Source organism: Macrobrachium rosenbergii, chromosome 55, assembly GCF_040412425.1.
Source record: "Macrobrachium rosenbergii isolate ZJJX-2024 chromosome 55, ASM4041242v1, whole genome shotgun sequence".
Classification (NCBI taxonomy): Eukaryota; Metazoa; Arthropoda; class Malacostraca; order Decapoda; family Palaemonidae; genus Macrobrachium; species Macrobrachium rosenbergii.
The window spans coordinates 74,778,583-74,803,171 of record NC_089795.1 but is presented as its reverse complement, the minus strand read 5'-3'; the positions used below and the strand labels follow the sequence as shown (position 1 = coordinate 74,803,171).

Here is a 24,589-nt window from a genome sequence, read left to right as displayed (position 1 = left end):
TGTGTTTCTTGTCTGATAATTCACGTTCTTTCCTCATTTTCCTCTAAAGGAATCTTAATCAAATTATATAGTATCTTTTCACGTAGTGTATTTCAGTATCAAACCTACTCGGAAAGATTGATCCTTCCTCTCATAGGTATAGGCTATGGCCTATATATTACATATATCATATAGCCTATACAATATATATATATATATATATATATATATATATATATATATATATATATATATATATATATATATATATATATATATATATATATATATATATATATATATATATAAAAAATTGTGTGTAGTGTGTGAAATGGACTGAGCCTACTATATCTATTTCTAGGTGACAGTAAAGCCTATATTATGGATGCAGTAGTATCCTTGGCGTTCAGAACTCAGTGACTCGAATTTTTATCATTAAAAAACACATGTTCATGTGTTGGTTTTGTTTTCAGTCAGGGATTTAGTAAATACTGAACAGTACATATGTGGCAGCTCAAGAATAATGGAAATGGCATTTTTACCGGTAGTACTTGGCGTACACTGACTTGTAAAGAAATTAAATAACATTGTTTTGGCAACTATATACTGGATGAAAAGTAAAACCACACAATCCGACATGACGTAAACAAACGCAGGGCTTCTGCCTTCTTGTACCCAAGGTCCTTTAATTGTACCTTGCATGTACCATCGCTGTCGGATTAACATTCTGGTCAAAAGTTCAAATGGTGTCCCTACAAACATGAGATGATAGGCTGTGAAGTAGTCTCATTTGTGAAATATAAATGAAACAAGTGACACCAGTAGACAAAATTATACGTTGTTATCAATCCTCGCCCGGCTTAGGGCTCCGTGTCCATAGCATTGGGACCCGCCCCCCGTGACTCTTGAAATGGCCGCGGGTCTGTTGTCAGTTTTAAGGCTATTTTATCCGGATATTTATTCCTGCTTAATGTTGCATTACGCACAACACAAGTAAAAAAGGTTAACATTTAATTAAAATCAAATGTTGATTTGCATTACTTATACAGTTGACAAGAAAATATAATTTATGAAAGGTTTTGGTACATCACACCGACTGCACCTCTCTTTTGTAAATGGAGTGCAGTGATGGCCGAGTGGTTAAGGCGTCTGACTAGAAATCAGATGGGATCTTCCCGCGTAGGTTCGAATCCTACTCACTGCGAGGACCATTTTAAAGTTGGAGATGCTGGTTTTAATATGTAATATCCCATATTTTGATTGGAATTTGGTTGTAAGGTTTACGAGCTGCAGAAGAGCAAGATCCCGTGCCAGCACAAGGCTGGCTTAGTCTAGGTTAATAGGTTGTAAGGAATTTAATCTGTGCCATGCAGTGACGCCTGCATAAAACAAAGAATAATTTTTAAGTGCTTTGCTAAAAATAATAATAGGTTAACAGTGAAAATTATGAATAAATCAGAGTATCATTCAGTATTGCAAAACACCAGGAACATAATGAACATTAAAGATTGTCACCGTAAAAAAAAAGTTGGACGCAAGTTTTATGTTTACCTGTGTATATCTGTTTATTTGTCTCTGTTTATTTATCCATAAGTTGACTGAAACGATACTGATGAGTTTCAAGGAGTTTTCGAGGAACTATGGGCTATGAACTCAAAAAGAGTTGATTAAATATAGAATTGGGTGGCGATCTACAAGTTTGTGTTTATTTTCGTCTTTGCGAGACAGGACAGTTATTTTATGGATTTCAGTTAATGTTTGATATATAATACTGAAAATTTTAATATGGATGCGTTTTGTAGCCTTGTGGATTCAGATGGGGATCTACAGTATATGTTTTCTCACATTTTCGTTAACATTCCGAGAGAAGACTTCGTATAATTTCATCTGTACAAATGGCTAAATCTTGTTGGCTAATTCAAAAGTGAATGGTCTGTGAATATCTTTTACTGCAAGATTTCATGCGTAATTGGGTAATCAGACATTCCATTGACACTAGGGAGGCATGTCCTGTCTGGTCGATGATTAGTTGCAAATGCCAGAGTCAGTTAATTAAGTAAAAACTCTGCTTCCACAGACCCTGTTAAGACCATTTCTTTCTAAAAAGTTTGCGTCTGATACCTATATTGAAAGTGGTTTTTGTTTTGCATTATTAGATTGATCACTCAGTGTTCCGTGAAAGGTACTATAATTGGGGTCACTAAACATATTGCCGTTTTATAGTGAAAATAGTAGCGATGTTTTTGTAAGGCATCAGCTGGGCCACAAGAGTCTTGGTTAGTTAGTTATAAATGATTTGTTTAACCAGAGTTCAGAGGTCTGGTTAAACAAATCATTTATAACTAACTAACCAAGACTCTTGTGGCCCAGCTGATGCCTTACAAAAACATCGCTACTATTTCATCCTTACATTTGTTACTGTCTTAAACCAGTACTGCATTTGGTCAAAGTTTACGAGATTTCAGCGGAAAATTTGGAAAAAGTAACTTAGTTATATATAGTACGTTGAAAGAAACGAGCAAAAATGGTTTTAGTTTACGATAATAAGTTGAAACGAGCAAAAATGGTTTTAGTTACGTCTCGTTCAATATTTATGCAGACAAATTCACAGTTTAGTTGGGGTGTGCTCGTTTGCCAGAGCATAATGTCAGAATTTTTGAACATGAATTTGAATATACATAATCATGTAAATATGTACAAATTGTAAGTGTTTACAGTTTTTTTTTACCCTGTAAGTCGTTCGGCTTTATTTGTATAACTAACGTTGAATCTAATTAGCATTGATAAATCATGATTTTGTTTTTGAATGTTTTCGACCATTATGATATGTAAATAGTGGTACAAAAGGATTGGGCTTATAATAGTGAAATGATTAGGAATCTCGAAGTTCAGTTTGTTTATTTTTCCTTTTACTTTATTTATTTATTATTTATTTATTTATTTTTTTTTTTTTGCCTGAATGTGGAATGCTACAATCACTTCTAAATTATCTACGTAAGGCTGGAAGGTAATGGTAAACGGGCACTAACCAGTGATATACAGATACACTTTTTTTTTTTCATCTCCAAATTGTTCAAAAGAAGAGAGACTGTGTGAAGATCAAGTAACCGTTCAATCTTGCATTGTATTATATTGTATTTCTTGGAATATATAATCATTCTGTTGGGATCCTCGTACAACTTTACCTTTCTCACTCTGTTTAGCGTGTACTTTTATTTTTTTACACTTGGAATATTTACCCGGAGAGTTGTGAAATATTCTTGTTCATGCTTCACTATGTCTATGTGTTTGGATATTTTGCGGCGTGTTTATTACAAAGCCGTCGGGGATGACCGTAAAACCATAAACAAAAGACTGTAAATATCATAAAGATAGGCTAATGACCCCAGAGAAACATTAGTCGTAGATAACGACCCCGAACTTTGCTTGCGGTCACTATCTAGGAAAGATCCGATATTTTAAAGTAGTAATTCTCCTCTGTGACTGGTTGCTTTGAGACCATAAGTTTCAAAAAGGACACTGAACCTAAAAAGGGCTATGTACACCAAAAAGCCGTTAAAACTAGGGTTACAAGGTGTGCACTCATAAGGTTACACGGCTCACCATCAGCCTGAAGGCGTGCTCCTCTGTTTTCTCTATGAAGGTTTGCAGAGGAGGAATTCGGACAGTTGTCAGTCTGTAAGGAAACCAGGTTCATCCGGTTAGTAGTCGCCACAAGTAAGGTTATGTCCATACCAGTAAAACATATAAACACACATCTGTAACGTATCTTGTGCACATCACAGATAGGTTGAATGCAAGTCAGTGACTAAAATTCTAACCATTGCATCATACAATTATCCAGCATTTGACGAAGGTTTGTTCCCCATTTACAAACGTTAATGTTTGTGGTGTGTAAGTGTCGAGTTGACAGCGTATGTTTATGGCATGTTTTTTGTTTTTATGAAATGGTTTTACTGTAATGTGGATGCACTGTCGCATATACAGTGATGGGTATAGTTAGTGGGGTTTTGCCCACTAGATATGACTGGAAGGGCAGTGGGACAACCTCACAGATTTCATTATCTGGTTAACACTGTTGACAAAATAAAAACTGATTTCTCTTTGTTGAAGTCGTAGAAAACTTTTCAGCACTCTTTTCAGTAGATAACTCTTTATAGGTCCATCCTCGGTGTATCACGCAGGCAAAGGTCAAACCGTGTATTATTTCTAATTGTTTACCAAATCTCTGAATATTGGGCATAAGGTGCCTAATCTCCTTAGTGTTCAAGTTGTCAGTGAAAATATGTTCCCACATTGCATGTGCTAATTTTGATGAAAGCTACAAAAGAATAGCAAGGAAGCATGACCACAGGGAACTTTTAACTTGCACCAAAAGGTGCAAGGGAGTCACCAGGAAACTTATTGTGGTAAGTGTTTTACAGTTCCAAAAGCAAGTCGTTAGGAAACTTATCATCACAGTCAAGCTCTTGATTGTAGCTTGGGTAGGAACATTCTGGCTCTCATTAAGGGTTCATTGTAAATGAATAAATCACACACCTATACAGTGAAGAGAACTCGCATTTGTGTCTGTACTCTTAGATTGATAATAAATCGTCATCCTAATCCCACCTCATTCCTAGCAGGTTGTTCAAGTTTAGAGTCTTTGCTCTCTGTCTGCGTGATTATTTCTTATAGATACTGATTTGGATTGGAATATTAGGTTTAATATCTTTAGGGGTCAAAGATGGACGTGACTGTTGATAGGCTGATTTAGAACGTAGATTCTGATTTGAAATGGATTATTAAGTTTCATATCTAATAAGATTCAAAGATGGATATGACTTTTGAGAGGCATAATTTAGAACTTAGGTTCTGATATGAAGTGGATTATTAAGTTTTATATGTAATAAGATTCAAAGATGGACTTGACTGTAGAATGGCTTAATTTAGACAGTTCGCATTTGCAAATGTCCATAGGAGCTATGGTATGTCTGTTTATTTAGGTTATTTAACGTGGGATCAACATCCAGGATCAAAATCTGGTATAACTAGTATGAAGATTGTAAAGGAATACAAATTACGTCTGTAGGGATACTTTAACTGTTGTTAGGGACTAGGATTTAAGTGAAAGTGTACAGTAACAAGGAAATTCGTATTAGGATTCCTGTTTTTACTCCAAAGATACATCAAAGGTATTCATCCTCGTGAAAGTTAGGTGACCATGTTTGTACTGTAGGGATAATGCGAAGGAAGCCACCTTCTGAAAAGTTAAAGGATTTACTTTTGTGATGTGGAGATACGTCATAGGAGGTTTTCTTCTGAAAAGCTGGATTATCATGTTTGTACTGCAGATATTATTATATAATGTGTTTTGGTTATGTGTGATATTCTTCTTTAAATCGACTGACTTTCGTCATTTCCTTGTACATTCTTTCTACGTCTGTGAGTCTGAGTAGTAATAACGCGTCTTCGTTGTAGGGATTTTGTTGTCCAATCAGTTACAGAGTCGATACAATTTCGCCCTATGGCTGTGGACTGGTTTGTTTATGTTCAGGTATGCGAACGACCGACTTGAGCCTTCACTGATGCCAGGCGGTAAATATAAAATCAAACAAATTATAAAAGAGAGAAAACTGAGAAGTCATATGTTAAGACTAATATTTTAACAGATATGCACCAAGAAATTCTTATTCAGAGGAATTCATCTTCTGAAAGGTTAATACTGTTTTTACCGCGTAGATGCATCAAAGGGAATCACCATCTGAAAAATGGGATAATCATATAGGCTATTTGCTGTAGAGATGCATCAAAGGAATTGATTCTTATGTAAAGAGAGATAATCATGCTTGTACTGCAAAGATAAATCAGAGGCATATGTTAAGAAGTTAGGTTATGTTTGTACTGCAGAGTTAAATCAAATGAATTCGTCCCTAGTAAAGTTAGGTAATCGTGTTTCTAAAGTGAAGTTATATATATCAAAGGAATTTCTCTTCTGGAAAGTTAGGTGATCATGTTTGTACAGCGGAGATAACTCGAAGGAATAAAATGATCAATTGTGCACAGCAGTGGTAATTCATAGGGTAATGCAGTGATAATTCATACTACGAATAGGCTATACTCCAAAGTACAGTAGTTCATCCCTGGGAAACTTATATAATCGTATTTGTATTGCAGAAATGCATAAAAGAAATTCATCCTCTGAAAAGCTGTGTAATCTTGTTTTTTCTGCAGAGGTAACTTAAAGGAATTCGCATACGGAAAAGTTAGTTGTTCATATCTGTACTGCAGAGATGATGCAAAAGAATCCTTCTTCTGGAAAGTTATAATAATCATGTTTGTACTGCAGAAAGATATCAGTGTAATTCTTACTCTGGAAAGTGGGTAATCATTGTACAGCAGAATTATATCAAAAGAATTCGGTTTGTGAAAGTAATGAAATCATATTTGTTAGGCAGAGGCCCATTAAGGATATTTTCTTCTAATAAGGTAAAGATCATTCATTGTACCGCACTGCAGGATACATTAAAAGTAAATTTTAGAAAGTGCCATTTGAACACCATTAGCTAATAATTTATATAGAAACCAGTATGTTAGGATTCTGTAGATTATTTTCCATCAACATGAAATAATTTTAACGTAACTGTCGCAGTCAGAGATGGTAAACTTTTCTTGTTTGTTTTACTATACCTGCCTCGAGTCTTATAGATGGAACTTGTCCGTTTTCACGAAAATTGCATTCAGCGAAACACAAATTACCATCAACATGTTTAAAATAGTAATCATTCATTCTTCATTCTTTGTGGATAATTGAAAAAAAGTGTTTTTCTTTTATGAATAGGATGTAGATTTTACATGAAGGGATTTTGAAATTGATTTTTTTGCCGTGTTTACGTTTAAAGCTCTATAATGGTCGTGTAGGCTAGTTATATATGGAGTTTCTCCTTGGCCCTTCATAATTTTAGTTAAAATCAAAGTACAGTATTTATGTTCATATTGATAAATTTTACTTTTGATTAAAATTAGTTAACTGATTTTTTTAGTTCCAGAGAGAGAGAGAGAGAGAGAGAGAGAGAGAGAGAGAGAGAGGAGGGGAGGAGGGGGGGGGGGGGGAATGGTGGCGGAAGTTGGATGTGCCCAGGCCGTCTGCTCCGTTGAGTTTGGCTCTTGTCTAGGAAACTTAGCGAGTTGTCGCCGTTATTGGATAAGTTATTATTTAGAACATTAAAGTGCAGTTGTTAAGATTGCTTCATATTTTTGTGACTATGATCTTATTAAATCTCTCCCAAATATTGGAAATTGCAAACGTGAATGATGCTTTCGTTTGTTAACTAGGGAAAGTACATAAAGTTTGTAACATTACTTTTAACGTTTTAAAGTACTTACCATTACTAGTACCTACCATTACTTGACCGTTTTACATCTTTCGGGATACAAACCGGCCCTTTCGTGTACCCCACCTGACCTGGGTATAGCTGTAAATAAGCTGAGGATTGAAACGAAAAGGATTACGCCCGAACAGGGACTCGAACCCTGGACCCTTAGGTTAAAAGCCTAATGCTCTACCGACTGAGCTATCCGGGCCATGCGAGGTGTGGGTGGCATCGATCTGTAATTGGAAGGTTCTCTATTTTAATAAGTTTAATTTTGCATCGATTAAGTAACTTCCCACGATGGAGGTCAACGCCCTCCTTTATATTTTTGTAGATATATCCACAATTAACAGGGGCCAGAACCATAGAAGGAGGGTAATTCAACTATACGTTGGTGAGTTTCACTACATTAGGTTACTATCTTCAACATATGACTTGAATATCCTTAGGATATGTCAAGGAATATGTTAAATATAGAAAGCTTTTCCCATTGTTGGAAAATCAATAATTCTAGGCATTAGCGTAGGCTTTCAGTGCAGTGATGGCCGAGTGGTTAAGGCGTCTGACTAGAAATCAGATGGGATCTTCCCGCGTAGGTTCGAATCCTACTCACTGCGAGACGGTGGCACCTTTTTTGTTCGTTACCTAGAATGATTTTTCTTTTCTTGAGAGTTTATATCACTAAACCAGTGATCCTAACCAAATACATTACTTCAGCCGAGGTTAATGTATTTGGTTCAGTTATGTCTTGTCATTTAGCAAGATTACGAGAAGAATAATTAACAAGGTTTGATTACCGTTGGTGGAAAGCATTAATTGGAGAACCCGCTAGGCAAAACCCAGCCACGTCTAGGCTAATCTTCATCGTTACGCACCGAGAGGTAATCCTTTGTGATCCCATCCGTATGATTAACTCTTTTTGTGTATCGATGAAGATTAGGAGATTTTGTGAGACAGCACTACTCTTAAATCTTCACTATATCCATTAAAGTTTGCAATGTGGAGGGCGTCACAACAATAAGCGTTTCCACCAAAACAAATGAACATTTCTTTTTTATCGCTTTTTCCTAACATCATGGGTCAAATATTAAACGAAATAATGAGGACAATCAGGAACTAATAAGAAGTCAGCAAGGGAAACCTCTCATCAGCTAAAACTCGTTATAAGAAAACATATTCAAATAGTATTCAACACTTGGATTGTTTAAATGTCGAAAATCTCTCTCTCTCTCTCTCTCTCTCTCTCTCTCTCTCTCTCTCTCTCTCTGGATTGTTTAAATGTCGAAAATCTCTCTCTCTCTCTCTCTCTCTCTCTCTCACACACACACAAAAAAAACTAGAATTTTAAATAGTCATGTCAGCAAAATTCTAAGTCTCAAAGATGAACGAGGGAAATCATGCAAAAGGTCGTGTAGCCTAATTGTCGGTAAATCTGATTACGTTAATAATATTAAGGAGATTTTGTAGTATTTTAAATGATGATCATTCGTGAAGTGCAAATATTCGTATCGAACAACTTGCGTGAATGAAAGGTAAAAATGTGAATGAAGATTGAAATCAGATAAAGACACAGAAGATGAAATAAGAGCAAAAACCAGTCATGATACGATTAGTATATTAATAATTTATAAACATCGACATGTTAGAAAAAAACTGAGCAAGGATACAAGATGCTGCCACTCAATATTGTGTCGCTCCATAACTTAGAAGGATCAACATCAGTAACACCTCCAGGAAGACAATTACACTATTACTTCCTTGCACCTCAGCAAACTGTTAAAGTTGACACATTTCCAAGCAAATGATAGCCTCCAGTTAAGAAGCCTTAGATTATAAAGTTGACAACGGAATAGGCTGAACAGGATATCTTTTAGTGGTAATGTAAATCGTAATTATAAGTGTTTGAAAAACACCACCTTGATCAAGCATGTTTAAAAGAAAGCAATTCTGGAGGTTGCTGACAACTGTTAGGAAACATGTGGCATCAATACCTCCATCCCTCTCCAGACGTAGGAAGCGTTATGTTTTTGTGATGCAGGAAAAAGCCATGAAATTGAGGTAAATACCAATTATCATCCAGAATTCAGAGTAATTTGATCTGTTATTACATATGATGAGCGAATTAAGGGTTGGGTCTTAGGAGAGAGAATAACCACAACACGAGCGGCATTGTGAGCTTACTATACCTAAAAAAAATTCACAATAAATCTATAGCGGCGAACGCGTCAAAACCGAACGAGATCAAGCTGCGGGAGGTTATGGATAACCAAAATCAAAGGAAGAGCGAAAAAAAATATGGCTGTCTAGAAGGAAATGGGCTTAGAGGTACTTCCATCAGTGCTTAAAGATAAACTTTTAAGTGTTGAGCAGGAGAGAGATGCCAAGTGGTTTCTAACTGATGCATTGCATACTTATACAACCTTGTGAAAGAGGAGCCTTTTTATACAGTTGTCGCTCAGAGTTTTGCAGAAATTAAAAAACCTGTTTGAGAAATGAGAAAAATGTATAATTGAAAATACCCTTTGAAGAACGTATTAATTTGAGAGGAGAATCACTTATTAGTCGAAATTCGTTTAACAGCAATGTTTAACTCGAGCAGTTTGATAATGGATATCAACCAAGCCCTGTGTCATTGAGAGAAATTAGTCGTAATTCCTAAATTTGAAGGCGCACAATGCTTGCATCACAAAGGTAATTTTAATAGTACAATGTATAGCAGACCAGCAGGCAAATCTAATTCAAGCAACTAGTCAGTGCGGGATAATAATTAAGGAAATAAAAATAAACATGTTTAATAAGTCACTAAAGTTTATAGTATTTAGGAAAAAAACTTAGGTTAATAAAGAACCGTAAAAGATAATTGATGGAATATGGCATAAAAGATGCAAATGTAAGAAGAATGAACTAAGAAGCTTTGTTATAGAAACGCTGCACTGCAACAAAATATAGTTACGACTTTAGATCCGGAAAATCCATCGGGTAGAGAGTCAATCCTAAACACCACAGTAAAATTCAAGACATGACCAAAACTGACCCGAAGAAGTCATTCATTGCATTCAGTCATGGTATTTGCACTTATTCCTGCGTCCTCTCTCATATCCCCCCCCCGCATGTCCTTCTCTGCCCCCTATTCAGGTAACGTCCTCGGAAGGGAATGCTACATTGAATTAGAAACGTGAGGGTTATGTAGCCCGCTACCCCTCCCTCTTTCTCTCACTACCCTCCCTACGAGTGCAACCAGCCAGCAGAATAATGAAAAAAATAACGTTCAGGTATGTATGCAGATCCAACCTGTGGCTTTCGTAATAGAACAGGTGAAGTGGGCTGGATTCAGACTAAGCGAGATTTCAGCGTTATTATACTATCAGGGTTGGTGCTATACATCTTAGCATCTAGCCGCCAAAGTTGGGACCAGATAGTAAATAAATGATTTATTTATTCCAATGCCATAGCGTTACAAATTAGCCAGAACTGGTGCCAGAAATGCGATTATTCGAGTTCTCTCTTGTACTTCGTCATTGTAACGAGCACATGTAACATCGATTGTACACAATATGAACAAATGATATTTGCTACTTGGTACAGAGTTTGGCGGCAAGATGCTATAAAATGCCGGAAAACGTGTTCTCGTGACACAGCCTATGCTTCATTCGATTAAAAATTAGAAAGTGTAACCACAGAATCAAATATTCTGAGGTATTTCGGGCTTCTTGTAGACTTGTTTTAGTTTGTAAGTCACACAATTCTTTACAACAAGGAATGCCATGAAACAGTTAATAAATACTACGAATTGTTTTAAGGCGAAATTTTAATTGATCATAAGAATATATTTAAAATTGCAGAAACATTAATTGCTCAAAGGTGCATTTAGATTGCTAGAATATTAATTACTCAAAGGAGTATTTACAATTGCTGAAATATTAATTGCTCGAAGGGGTATTTACAAATGCGGAAATATTAATTGCTCAAAGGAATTTTTAAAATTTTGGAATTATTAGCTCAAGGGCGCGTTTACCATGACCGAAAAATTAATTGCTGAAAGGAACATTTCCAAATGCCGAAATATTAATTGCTCAAAGGAACATTTACAGTTACCGAAATATTAATTGCTCAAAGGAACATTTACAATTGCCGGAATATTAATTTCTCAAAGGAGTATTTACACTTGTTGAAATGTTAATTGCTCAAAGGAATATTTACATTTTCCGAATTATTGGCTCAAAGGCACATTTACAATTGCTGAAATATTAATTGCTCAAAGGAACACTCACAATTGCCCGAATATTAATTGCTCAAAGGAATATTTACACTTGTTGAAATATTAATTGCCCAAAGGAATATTTACAATTTCCGAATTATTGGCTCAAAGGCACATTTACAATTGCTGAAATATTAATTGCTCAAAGGAACACTCACAATTGCCGAAATATTAATTGCTCAAAGGAATGTTTAAAACTACTGAAATATTAACTCGTCAAAAGTACTGACGAAATATTAATTACTCAAAGGAATATTTGCAAATGCCAAAATAATTGCAGAAAGAAGTACTTAAAATTGCCGAAATATTAATTGCTCAAAGGAATATTTACAATTGCCGAAATAGTAACCTCTCAGTGGAGGATTTATAATTGCCCAAGTATTATTGCCGAAATATTAATTGCTCAAAGGAGTATTTACAATTGCCGAAATAGTAACCTCTCAGTGGAGGATTTATAATTGCCCAAGTATTAATTACTCAGCGTGTTTAAACTTACTTAAATATTTAATGCTGAAAGGAGTATTTACAATTGCCAAGATATTAAATTTTCAAAGAAGTATTTAAAATTGCCGAAATATTAATTGCTCATGGGAGTATTTAAACTTGCCGAATCATTTATTGTTCAAAGGATGATTTAGTATTGCCGAGATATTAATTGCCCAAAGGAGTATTTACAATTGCTGAAGCAAGCATTGATTGCTCAAAGGAATATTTACAATTGCCAAAGTATTAATTGCTCAAAGGATGGAGAATTTACAATTGCCGAAATATTAATTGCTCAAAAGTAGGTAACGAAATTGTTTTGAGCCAGAATGGTAAGTAACCGGATGCACGAACAGCAGGTGACTGATTCACAAAATGGTATCGCCCGAACAGGGACTCGAACCCTGGACCCTTAGGTTAAAAGCCTAATGCTCTACCGACTGAGCTATCCGGGCTCTGGAAGGTGGAACAGTTTACGAGTTCTTTATATTAGATTTTTAAAAGTTTGAAAGTTTTGCTTTCGAAACTTTGATATTCCTTTTAGTAATTACAAAAATGTTTGTACTGTGTGTTACAAAGTGTCTTTCATGTGATTCACGTTCAACGTAAGCAACGAGGTCATAAGAAAGACCGTTCTGATGGCCAGTATCGACTAGTCTTCATCAAGAATTAATTCTATATCTTGGTGGTTTGTTGAGAAAACTTTAGTTTTTGCAGGAAATTGGTCTTTTAAGACGAGGTAACACCAGGGGACTTATAAAAAATGCAATGTTTGAAGTCAAAGGTAATGGTTTACTTGTAAATATGGAGTATAAATGTAATCCCCTCTTCACTACCGAATCGTTTCTGTTCCCCCGTCACTACAGAAATGTGTCGTTTTCAGTTAATTTTCCCGACACAACCTTAACCTGAGTCAGAGATGGTGAATCCCTCTTAACTTCGGGAAACCAAAGCCAAACTATATGTCCTCAGGTAACAGCTGGTAAATAACCAGATAGTGTTCGTTCTCATGCAGACGTAGGATTTTTAATCCAATTGTATTTAGAGACAATGAACAGCCAACCGCCAAGAATTACCGTTCTTGGGTAGTTGTGACACTGGTGTGTCCAAGGGGATTTTGTCACGATACTGAAACTCACTGGTAGAGGAGTTTACGGAAAGCTATTACAGTTGCCGTGACCGAAATATCCACGAATCAGATTACTTCATTCATCTCCTCTGTACAGGTTTCCAAGCTGGGAGAGTAGGATCATCATCTTTGATTAAGCTAGCACTGGCTCTTGCTCTAGGGAAGCCCTTAAAGCAGGTAGTATAACAGACGTATGCCCCTCTCTTGCTGTGTTCGATTGAATTGTGGACTTCATGGGAAACAACTTTGCTGATCGGTTTGAATCGGATGTAGGTGGAGAGTTGTTGATCATCGTGAATATACTGAATGTAATGAAACTTAATAGTTTTTTAATCGAATATTTTTAAGAACGGACATCCCTTTTGTAAGCTGTCTTGCCTTTGACATCTAAAGGTACAAAATCTGTGCAATGCTAGCCGTATTCGATATTGTATAAGTCTAAAGCTTACATTAAACTTACACCGAATTACTATTTTTTAGCTACCGTCTCATGTTTCTTGTGAATAACCAGTTCCTTTATATTTGCTTGAGAATTATAAGTATCTTTTCGCTGTCATTTGTAAGATATGCAGTTGAATTTCACACTATATCCATTTTTGTTTCTTTTTTTTTTTTTTATTTTACATGGTTCATCCTCCCTGCCTAACTCCATGAACATTAAGTAAAGAGAAAGTCTTTATCAATGTCTTCAGCTACACGTTAATCCAGATCAAATTTTCAATTTTTATTTATTTATTTTTTTTTATGGACACAAATGCGTTGTAGAATGGAAAATAGAAATGACCTTCTCTAACACGTTGCCCAGTACTTAATACTGTAAGCATAGGAGGCTCAAATTTGCGGGGAAAATTACATGGAACCGGAAGACATGAGCCAAACCTACTGTGCATTTCAGGGCCGTGTCTAATAGATTTTCGTCGATAAAATCTTACCAAAGCATCGGATATGGATCATATTTTGGAAATAGTTATTTGAAGCCACAGCCTAATTGGCAAAAATATGCAGTGATGTCTAATGTGGATAGTTAAGGCACTTATCAAAGTAAATCAAGGAAATTTAAAGGGAAACTTAGCTAAATTTAGTAAGCATCCAGAAAGAGGCTAGTTGTGACGTTACGTATGACATCAGACGTAATAGCAGGGTTCCCAGTAGTATGATAATGATCGTAGAAACACAAAATAAGCAATACCTTGAGTAGGATATGCGATAATTATCGAAATTTTAAGATAATATACTATAAATAGATTAGTGGATTAAAAAATTTAGGGCATAGCCCAAGCGCTTGGACTATGAGTTAACGAGTATCATTCAGCACTACAGTGTAGCTATAATTAAATGAAATATATATAATAAACAATGAAATGAAATAATCAAAATAACTGAAAATGGAACGAATGAGTAACTTCAAATCCATAAAAGAATAAATAAATAGATAAAACCGGGAATACATAGACTCACTGATAACCACTCAACAACCGTACAACAAACTTTAGTGTCAGTTTCAAGTAAATGAGTCAAGCGTATAGAAGCAACAAAACTGACACAGAGGCACACATAAAATAATGAAGGGGGTTAGTATGCTATACCAAGCAATGTGGATTTATTATGGGATTGATCATGCATTAAAGAAGTTAAGGTTAGAAAGCTTGAGTTATGTTACATTCATGTAGCAGGATTAAGCAGGTACACATGAACCGGAACTCATGAGGAGACAATATGAAGCAGGAGAAACTCCAGGGTAACAATTAATGCTTTTCACAGAGTATTACTGTAAGACTTGGTGCATATTTCAAGTTAAAGGAAACGTGAATTGCGCCATGGAACTATATTACACAGTTAATATTCTCATTTGACGCCCATTCCCTTATTGTGCTCTACTTAGACTCATCGAAAAGACGAGAGAGAGAGAGAGAGAGAGAGAGAGAGAGAGAGAGAGAGAGAGAGAGAGAGAGTATGTAGGGTAGATGTTTGAGTGTGTGAAACAATATCAGAATTCCTTATACTACTACTATTACTACTACTACTACCAACATCTGAGTCTTCATTCATAAAGTGTATGGGCGGGGTGTCTAGTTAAGTAAGTCAGTGAGTGGGAGGGCCTTCAGTAATGACGTTTTACTAGCCTCTATCTACAAGCCTGCTGGATTTAGCTAAGTTTCCCTTAAATTTCTTTGATTTACTCAGATAAGTGCCTTAATTATCCACATTAGACATCACTGCATATTTTTGCCAATTAGGCTGTGGCTTCAAATAGCTATTTCAAAATACGATCCAAATCCGATGCTTTGGTAAGATCTTATAGACGAAAATCAATTAGACACGGCCCTGAAATGCACAGTAGTTGAAACAGTTTTTCGTCCGGGCATAATATTGTAATGCATGGACTCTGCGAGCTTGTTTTGTTCACAAAAGTTCCTTATGACCTCGATCTAAGGTCATTTGGAATAGGTCAAGTTCAGAGTAGGAGGTAGAGGGAAACTTTTGTCCAGGCCATCAAATTCAGATATAGGAATTATACAAGCTCATCCTTAGAGGATGTTTTGTGAGTTTAAATCAAGATCATTTGGATCAACGAAAAGAGCCTGAAGGAATTAATTTGAGGAAGTCAATATTGCACATACGGTGAGAGTTGGTATTTGGAGAAGAGATTTACATAGAGTACAAGCATCAGAGGAGTTGTTTTGTGGGGGGGGATGAAGGAAGTAAAATGTTTATAGAGTTGAATCATTAGTAAACAAATGAATAGAGAAGGAGTAAACTGGAGGAGATTGCTCTAAAGGAGAAAAGATTCAAGTGAAAGATGGAACTGTGAGAATACCATTGAAGACAGGAAAGGAAGCAAACTATATCATCAATAAAACTTGCCAAAACTAAAAATGAGTTTTAAAAGAAATCGGCAAGGGGATATTTGGACTTGTAGTCCTAAACCAGACTGGTATGTGCCATAGAAAGTTAAAAAGTGACAACAGAGAAGATGACCAAGTATCAGAGATATAGGAAACAGGATCCGAGAAGGGCATATCATGTGGGAGCCTTGCTGATGACATAAAAAAATAAAAGACTTTGATTTAAGATACTTGAGAACCTGATAGCTGTACAAGCGGAAGGGTAGTAGTTAACTCAACCACTCTAATTCTCTTTCACTTTTAAGAGCTGAATGGCCGAAAGTGCTCCAGGACGTTTCTTGACGGCCTAAAGTTTATAAATCAGTAAATATAGCACTCACCCGTTTTTGGAATAGAATGGACCGGGACATTTTACAAGTTATGTATTCAATACTTAAACGAAAAAGTTGGGAGTGCGCAGAACTATATGCATTTAAACCTCACCAAAAAGAAAAATGTTTGAATACCGATTAGACAATATTCATTTCCAATTTTCAAGAATTCAAGAACTATGCAGACCTGATAAAGAGAATTTGGGGAACTGTATATGAATAGAAAATGGTTAGTAAGAGTAGGCTATATGAAGCATTTGATATTTCGGAGGAATGAGTGCCAAATTCAAATAATTTGGGTTTTTACTTGAAAGTGAGCTATAGATTATCCTGTGTAGAAGAGGAGTTGGATTTGCAGATATTAAGAAGGAATAGGCAAAAAGCTATAAATATTTCTCTCTGGGAGACTGAATCTGAATATCAGATTTCTTTTTATTGCAAGAAAATATCTGCCTTTGAAGAGCTGATACAGATTGAATTATAAAGTGGATGGGGAAAATGGTAGACCAGTGGGTCAGTGAGTGGAATAATCTTCCTGGGTAAGACCACCCACTTACCACTGTGAAATTGAAGTTCTTTGTGGAATGTATGGTCCGCTTGACGCTCAGCTCCAGTATCGAAGTTAATGGCATTATAATTTCAGATGCCTTGTAATATTACGTTCACTTTTTAAACTATTCCATAATTTAAGAACCAGTACGTAAGCTCACATGCTCTTTCCTTTTCCAGTGTCTTACCCTCAGATGTGCTTCTCTGTTAACTATTTAAGCCGGATCCTTGCAGCAACAAACCCTCATCACGAAAGAAGCATTGAGAATTCTATTCAACTCTCAGCCATTTCAAACCTGCAGCTCACTTACATCTCTCCTAAATTATGCCGTTACTAAAACTACTTAAAAACTTTTAGGCTCTGGAAGAAGTGCGTTGTACGGCAAAATATGATCATTATTAACCATAAGTTTTTATTGTAAGTGCTTTGAATCTCATCCATTTAAATAATTTATGCAGTTTAGCACAGGGTTCTTACTAAAAACTTGAACATTTTTATTTTCCCATTCTTGTAGTCAGTGCTGAATGGCCTTCTTGGCCCCAGTGCTTGGGTTTTTGCCGTAAATATCATACATCCATCCTTCCATCCATTCTTGTACTGGGATTTTCAACAGTGTTTTGAAGCTTAAAAATCCAAGTATTTATCACTGTAGATTTTGTAACTACATTCATGACCGAATTTCTCAACTCTAGGGCAAATTTCCTTTTTTAATTATTTTCAAATAATTAAATTACGTCCTCTGTTGACTTGTGCATCCCAATAAGTGACAGGATGAAGGCGAAGTCCAAAGTAAGGATCATAACCTTCCATAAAAGTGTTATAAGCCCTAAAAGTCTTGACCCCTTCGTAATGTATGAGTGTAGTTCTTTGTATAACATTAAAATGAAGATAAACGATGTCGTCAATACAAATAGGACTTAATATAAATTCGTCGATTTTATTTCAGAGTTTTATTGAAGTTTACATACTTTCATTACAACTTGCGCATTATAATATCCATCTAAATGTGCATGATAAATCGGAAATAATCCGATTTATCTTCTTTTTTTTTTTTTTTTACGAAATCGCTACAAAGGAAAAAAAAATAATGGTAATTAAATGGATAGCAAGCCTGTGACGTTCTTGTAGTATATAGGCCTAATGATAAGAGCGAATAAAAGGTCATATTAATAAATGATTACTTGGCACTGTATGAATAATATTTAATAGTACCTGGATAATTATGGTGTTGAACTGAATTGATGAATGTCACTGTAAAGTGTAAGGATGCACGCTATTCACGGGAATTGGCGTGCTATATATATTATATATATATATATATATATATATATATATATATATATATATATATATATATATATATATATATATATATATATATATATATATATATACATACATATATATATATACATACATATATATACATATACATATACATATGTATATATTCTGTATATGTACTAATATACATATATATATACACATACATACATACACACACATATACAAATTTACCACGAGGAAAATGAAACACACCGGTTTTATCTTTTTATCTAAGACATTTTACATTTTCAGAGGACTGATACATATTGATGTAAATTTTAAATATAATATGGTAGGTGGAAAGTGCAGACGAACATACAGACCATTGGAAACCAAATATTCACACCAGACAGGACCCGGGGGGGTGGGGTGAAGTCATACACACTCTAGTGTCTTAGATCAAGAACTCTGTCTGTGCAGGTGGCCTCCTACCTTTTTCCCCCGTTCATGCCAACTAACTTTTTAAAATCCGATTGATTTTACTTACTTTTAAATTATTGGATCGAATTTATACGATCCAGTAATTTATGCCTTCACTAATACTCATATTCTTCCAGAAGTGCCTTTTTATAAAACTAGCCTCGATAATGACTGTTTCCAGTACATTCGTAGAATGTTTTTTTTCCCACTTTTGAGTCCCGCCCAGTTGATTGTATGATTGTTTTCACTAACGTGCGAAAATTCCACTGTTTCCCTGGTCGTATCTCACACATTTTTATGCTATCCTGTTCTCTTTCCAAATTTTTTTCTTTCCATTCTGACTAATGTAAAAGTTATCACAAGACATCGGGGAATTTGGTATACACATACTTTAGCATTGTCGGGAGAGGTTTTATAAGTACAGGTTTCATTGTTTCATTGGTTTTAAATGCTACATTGCATTAACTTTAAAATTAAGTAGGTTAGCAATATTGTTATATATTAGTCCGAGGAGGTTTTTGTGTTGTGTCTTTTTGGTATCTTAATTTTTTTTCTTTAATTACAGTGCCTAATATTAGAATCAGGATATTTTTATTTCTTGTCTATATTCGTAAGTCGATTAAAATATCCTCCTTGTAGCTTTCTTTTTTGAAATGAATAGAACATACCAAAACAGTTTAACGTTAAGTGTATCATCACATTGACTGGCATTAATCTATTGGTCTCGAATTTTTCCATCTTTCGGAAATGTATACGGTGTATGATATTTAGGGCTTAAGTTACTTCGCATGTTTGTGAAGTGTTCAAAGTCTTTTTAATCCAGAGCCTCTTTGGTACAACAATTAGGCCTATCGTTGGGCACGAATATCTAGACGACCCAGGACCAGTTTCCTCCAGGAAAGGGTTGGCTGACCAGCCATACCAGGCACAACCTATCAGCTAAATTCATGCCATAAATATTATGTTCACGAGCATTAATTCCGTATATGTATGTTTATATATGCTTTTGAAGTTAAGTATACCGGTACCTTAGTTTAACCAGACCACTGAGCTGATTAACAGCTCTCCTATGACTGGCCCGAAGGATTAGATCTATTTTACGTGGCTAAGAACCAGTTGGTTACCTAGCAACGGGACCTACAGCTTATTGTGGAATCCGAACCATATTATAATGAGAAATGAATTTCTATCACCAGAAATAAATTCCTCTAATTCTTCATCGGCCGGTCGGAGAATCGAACGCGGGCCCAGCAGGGTGCTATCCGAGAACGATACCAACCCGTCCAGTGAGGAACTATATATGCTTTTGGGTGCGTGCATGAATGTATAGGCCTATCACACGAAATGAGTGATCGTCTCGAAGTATCAAAGGTATCCGTTACTCGTTTTGCTAATTATTTAAGATTTAGGTGTTTTGCGAGGGACATTATACTCGTACATTTCTTTATTTTCCTTTTCTTGCCAGTATGGGGCTAAGACGATGTTACTCCAGTATTTCCTCTTGTGGACCCCACGTCAGTAGTTTTTAGATTTTAATCGGCTACTCTTTACTTATTAATTTATTTATTGTTAGGCATTTGATTGTAAGTCCTCGTAACTTCTTACTTATTTGATTTGTTTAAACTAAACAATTTTGATAGTATCCATTTCAGTATCACATTATTTGATAGTAATTACACACTTGATTTTGCTTCATTTTGGGTGGTTTGTTCCTACATAAAACACCCCTTTTTGTTATAATGAAAAAAAAATCTACATTCAGCATTCGTTGTGCATTCTCGTGACTAAACATAAATGAGAGTATTCCATCATATATTTCTAGGCAGTTTGCTTTGGTAGGACACATACAGGTGCCCAGGAATGTCACAAGGATTTTGCAGTCTTCCTTAGAGAATCATTCCGTGATTTCATACATACTGTAGAGCAGGTGGTCGTTGAGAGGAAAATATTTAAGATACGGTAGGTATCATTTCTGACCCCCCCCCCCTCCCACCCCACCAGTAACCTCATGTTTATGAGGATGTTGGACGAGAAAAGCAGTTGGATGGTTCTTCAGAATCCTTGCTTCACCGTGCTTGGATTAAACTTCTCGTTAGTTTTTATTTTTTCTATTTAGAAGGAGTCAGATATAGAAACTTCTGGCTAAAAAATTAATTTGTAGATCGTCTCAGTTTGTTTTAATTCTTATGTTTTTATGTACATTCGAAAGAGATTAATAACATTCCAGAGAGTTTCTGAAAATGTTTCTAATGATATTTTCTCCATCTTAGAATGGTAGTATTGCAAGTAGCATTTCCCTTGGCAATGGCATTCCTTGTCTTACAAAATCATAAATGTTACACAGTATTAAGTTATAAGGTATGAGTTTCAAATTCGACATTCATCCGTCATACTTTGCTGTATTTGACTTTTTACAATAACTTTTTTATAGGAGAAGGTCAGGTGGGATGTCCGTTCAAAAACAATAACTTTTTTATAGGAGAAGGTGAGGTGGGATGTCCGTTCAAAATCCCTGTCTAGCCGGGACTTTAAAAAAATTAATAACTATAAAGCAACCGCAAAAAACAGAGGATCCATCCTCTTTAATAAGGGAGATCGTAGACCGGCGAATACAGAAGAATAGAGAATTCCGTGGCTTGGTAGGAAAATGAATAATTGTCACAAACTAAACCCTTACGATGATTGGGGATCGCCATAAGATATTTGTGGTAGTGATAACCCCGATGGTGTTGCATGGCAACCAGCCAAGATGCGATTCAGGAAATTGCCAGCTTTTATTGAGGGGCGTAAAATAAGGTTCGCGTTTGAGATAGCCTCTAGCACCCGTATTCTCACTTTTTTCCACCGCCAACTGAAAGTTGTTCTGTTCCTGATCGTTGACCACAAGATTGCTGGAGGTGCAATTCTAAGTCATACACCTGGCGATGTTATGCGTCCAAAAATCTCCCTTAATTTCTGGTCTTGATGAGTAGGCGAAATAAGCTCTTGATGAAATGATCCCTAGAATGCATTATTCTAATGAAGATGGAATTGAATACTTTTAAGAATTTTAACTGAAATCTTTTAGGCATTTCGAATGCCTTAACTGGCTTAATTAATCATTCTCTTGTGCTAATGACAATTTGGTTTGTTGGGTTAAATTTAATTATGATACTGGTGTCTTGCAAAATTGGTAATAATGAAAGCTAACTGGAGCTGTATTAGTTATCGATATAGATTTGGGTGTGATAGTGACAGATTTATGGCGTTTCCGCATTGCCTTTTTTTTGTATGATAAAACGTGTACTGTATACCAATAAAAAGAGAGTGGGCGTTGGTACGTCGACAAGTTTTTACTACTCTTTGTAATGCCAGTGCAAGTTTTATGTATCATAAAGACGACACGAGTGAACACACTACAATAAAAAAAAAGTACAAGTGTTCTTGTTTTTCTGACGTAACAGGCAAGACTGAATGATGCCGGTGAATAAAGGTCTTTCTATATAACGTTGTTAATATTTATTAATCCATGGAACGTACATAACACCACATGTACTAGGTGTAAAATTACAAAATATTAGATCTAAAAGTGCTGTTATACAGAGAAAAAAAATGGCCTGATCTTATGTATAATTGTAAATTGGTTTGGGATAACATTAGTAGCTATGAAAAAAATAAAACCTTAACTTGGAAACATGTAGATTGACTGAGTGTACTTAATTTATAACACAGTGAGGTCCAGGTGAAGGAGATGCACAGTATTCAAGTATAAAAGGATCCGATAAATGTAAGTTTAGGACTGAATTACAATTTGGGGGACACGTTGCCTGAATATCACAGTATTTTTGAAGATTTGTGAATGTTAAGTATTTTTTGAAGGTTTATAAAGGTTAAAGTAATGAAATTTTAGAGCGGGAAATAATTTTATAGGTGGGAGACAATTTCAGAACCAATCTATTGTCCTACAAGATTTTCTTTTCATCGTGGCATCTGATATTTTTGTTAACGTACATTTTCATATTTGCTTCACCATTTAATAGGTATTAGCTCATTTACAGATTTACTACGTGTGAACTTTGTCATGTTTCGAAAGTTTTTATGAAGTCAGTGTTAAACGTCATCAAACAAAAATAATCTCGAGGTTTTAAGTGTATTCGTCTTCAAGATTAGTAGATTTTGGAGTTTTCAAGCGTGAGAAGGGAAGTGTTAAACAAAAATTCGAGTTTTCATATGTCATGGTTCATTTTACAAATGATACCGTTGTAACATATCAGTATAACGTAGTTTTGAATTTTCGAAAACTAGCCTGGCCAATAACACTATAATACAGCGAATGTTAAGAGTCGAGTTCCAGATCTGTATTATAAACTTAAACCTGATAAAACTATATTAAGCATTTTTTTTTAACTGTGCGAGTAGAACAGGCACAAAAAAATGTCGCATTATGCACAGGTGTTTGGGCAGATTAGGAAAATTAATGAATGAGTCTGTCGAACGGAATAGTCTGAATGTTTTTGAGCAGTTAAAGTATTGAAGTGGCAAATTCGAGTAATGGAAAGTACACGTGACTTGGAGGGGTGCGTGGAAAATGGCGATTTGAAATTGCATAGTGGTTTACTTGACTGGTCTTAACGGTTCTTAAGTCTAATAAATAAAGGGCTATCTCCACAAAATTAATAGCATATACAACAGTTTCTAGGTATTGCAGTTCGTGTTATTAAGGTTTTTCATAAAATTAAGAACAAAGGGATAATGTAAGGAAAAATTGGATAGGATCTCAAGCGGTTATAAAGAAGTCTGAGACATCCAGGGGAAATTTAGACCAACCGTTATCTCCCATTATCCCAACTGTATAGCGACAGATTGTTATATATATATATATATATATATATATATATATATATATATATATATATATATATATATATATATATATATATATATATATATATATATATATATATATATATATATATATATATATATATATATATATATATATAATGAGAGAGAGAGAGAAACGTGGAGATATGTGTGTAGCCTGTGTAATTATTGCCACTTTGAGATTGGCGAAATGATATGATTTAATGCTGATAATAAACAGCTGGTTGCCAGTAACGTTGCAGAATCCCAGTGCTGGCACGGTGCTCAGCGCGAAAAAGTGATCCTGAATTCTTGTTAAGAATGAAAAGTGTTCGCGACTGTGGAATCAATCTGAAACAAGGAATAAGGAAGTGACAAGTTCACCAGTTGGTTTCTCTTGAATGTTTATGAACATGAAACGTAAATTTCTTCCTGTGACTCAGAAAACTGTTCAAGACGACAAATGGTGATGGGAGAACGAACGACATACAGTTACAAAGGATACGGCCATACTTGAAAAAATAGTCTATTATGAATTCTCAGATTTGCTTATTTATTACTTGGTAACCCATCGAGAGAGTTATTTTGCTGTACTGCTAATTCCACTCATTTATACATTCTGGTTCATAACCTTTTGTCAAAGGAATATTACATGGAATTGGGTGCGCTAAACTTTACACTATTTTTCACATACTAAGTATTGCTGTAATTACAGTAATGAAACATAATACGAAATATGTACATACAGAGTACATGCATACACACATATATATTGCATATAATTTTATTTTACATATGCATAATTATATATATATATATGTATATATATTTATATAATTATTTATTCAACGTTTAATTTATACATGTACATATATAGACTATGCAGTAATTTTATACGAGTATGTTACATTTACAGTACACTATACATGTACATGTATATATGTACAGTTATTCATTCTCTCTACTCAGTAAATACATCCGTCTTGCATACTCCATGAAAAATATACAACGCTAACATTGTATCCTAGTGTTT

General features: G+C 35.2%; 4 non-coding genes across 4 annotated transcripts; 2 read left to right on the top strand and 2 right to left on the bottom strand.

Moving 5' to 3' along the window:
* The first annotated feature begins 1,101 nt into the window (after nt 1-1,101).
* Nucleotides 1,102-1,183, top strand: TRNAS-AGA (transfer RNA serine (anticodon AGA)). Its single transcript has one exon. It is a non-coding gene; the product is annotated as a tRNA-Ser (tRNA).
* A 6,286-nt stretch (nt 1,184-7,469) lies between these two features.
* On the bottom strand, nt 7,470-7,542 carry TRNAK-UUU (transfer RNA lysine (anticodon UUU)). Its single transcript has one exon. It is a non-coding gene; the product is annotated as a tRNA-Lys (tRNA).
* Nucleotides 7,543-7,866: 324 nt separating this feature from the next.
* On the top strand, nt 7,867-7,948 carry TRNAS-AGA (transfer RNA serine (anticodon AGA)). Its single transcript has one exon. It is a non-coding gene; the product is annotated as a tRNA-Ser (tRNA).
* A 4,506-nt stretch (nt 7,949-12,454) lies between these two features.
* Nucleotides 12,455-12,527, bottom strand: TRNAK-UUU (transfer RNA lysine (anticodon UUU)). Its single transcript has one exon. It is a non-coding gene; the product is annotated as a tRNA-Lys (tRNA).
* Between the last annotated feature and the right edge of the window lie 12,062 nt (nt 12,528-24,589).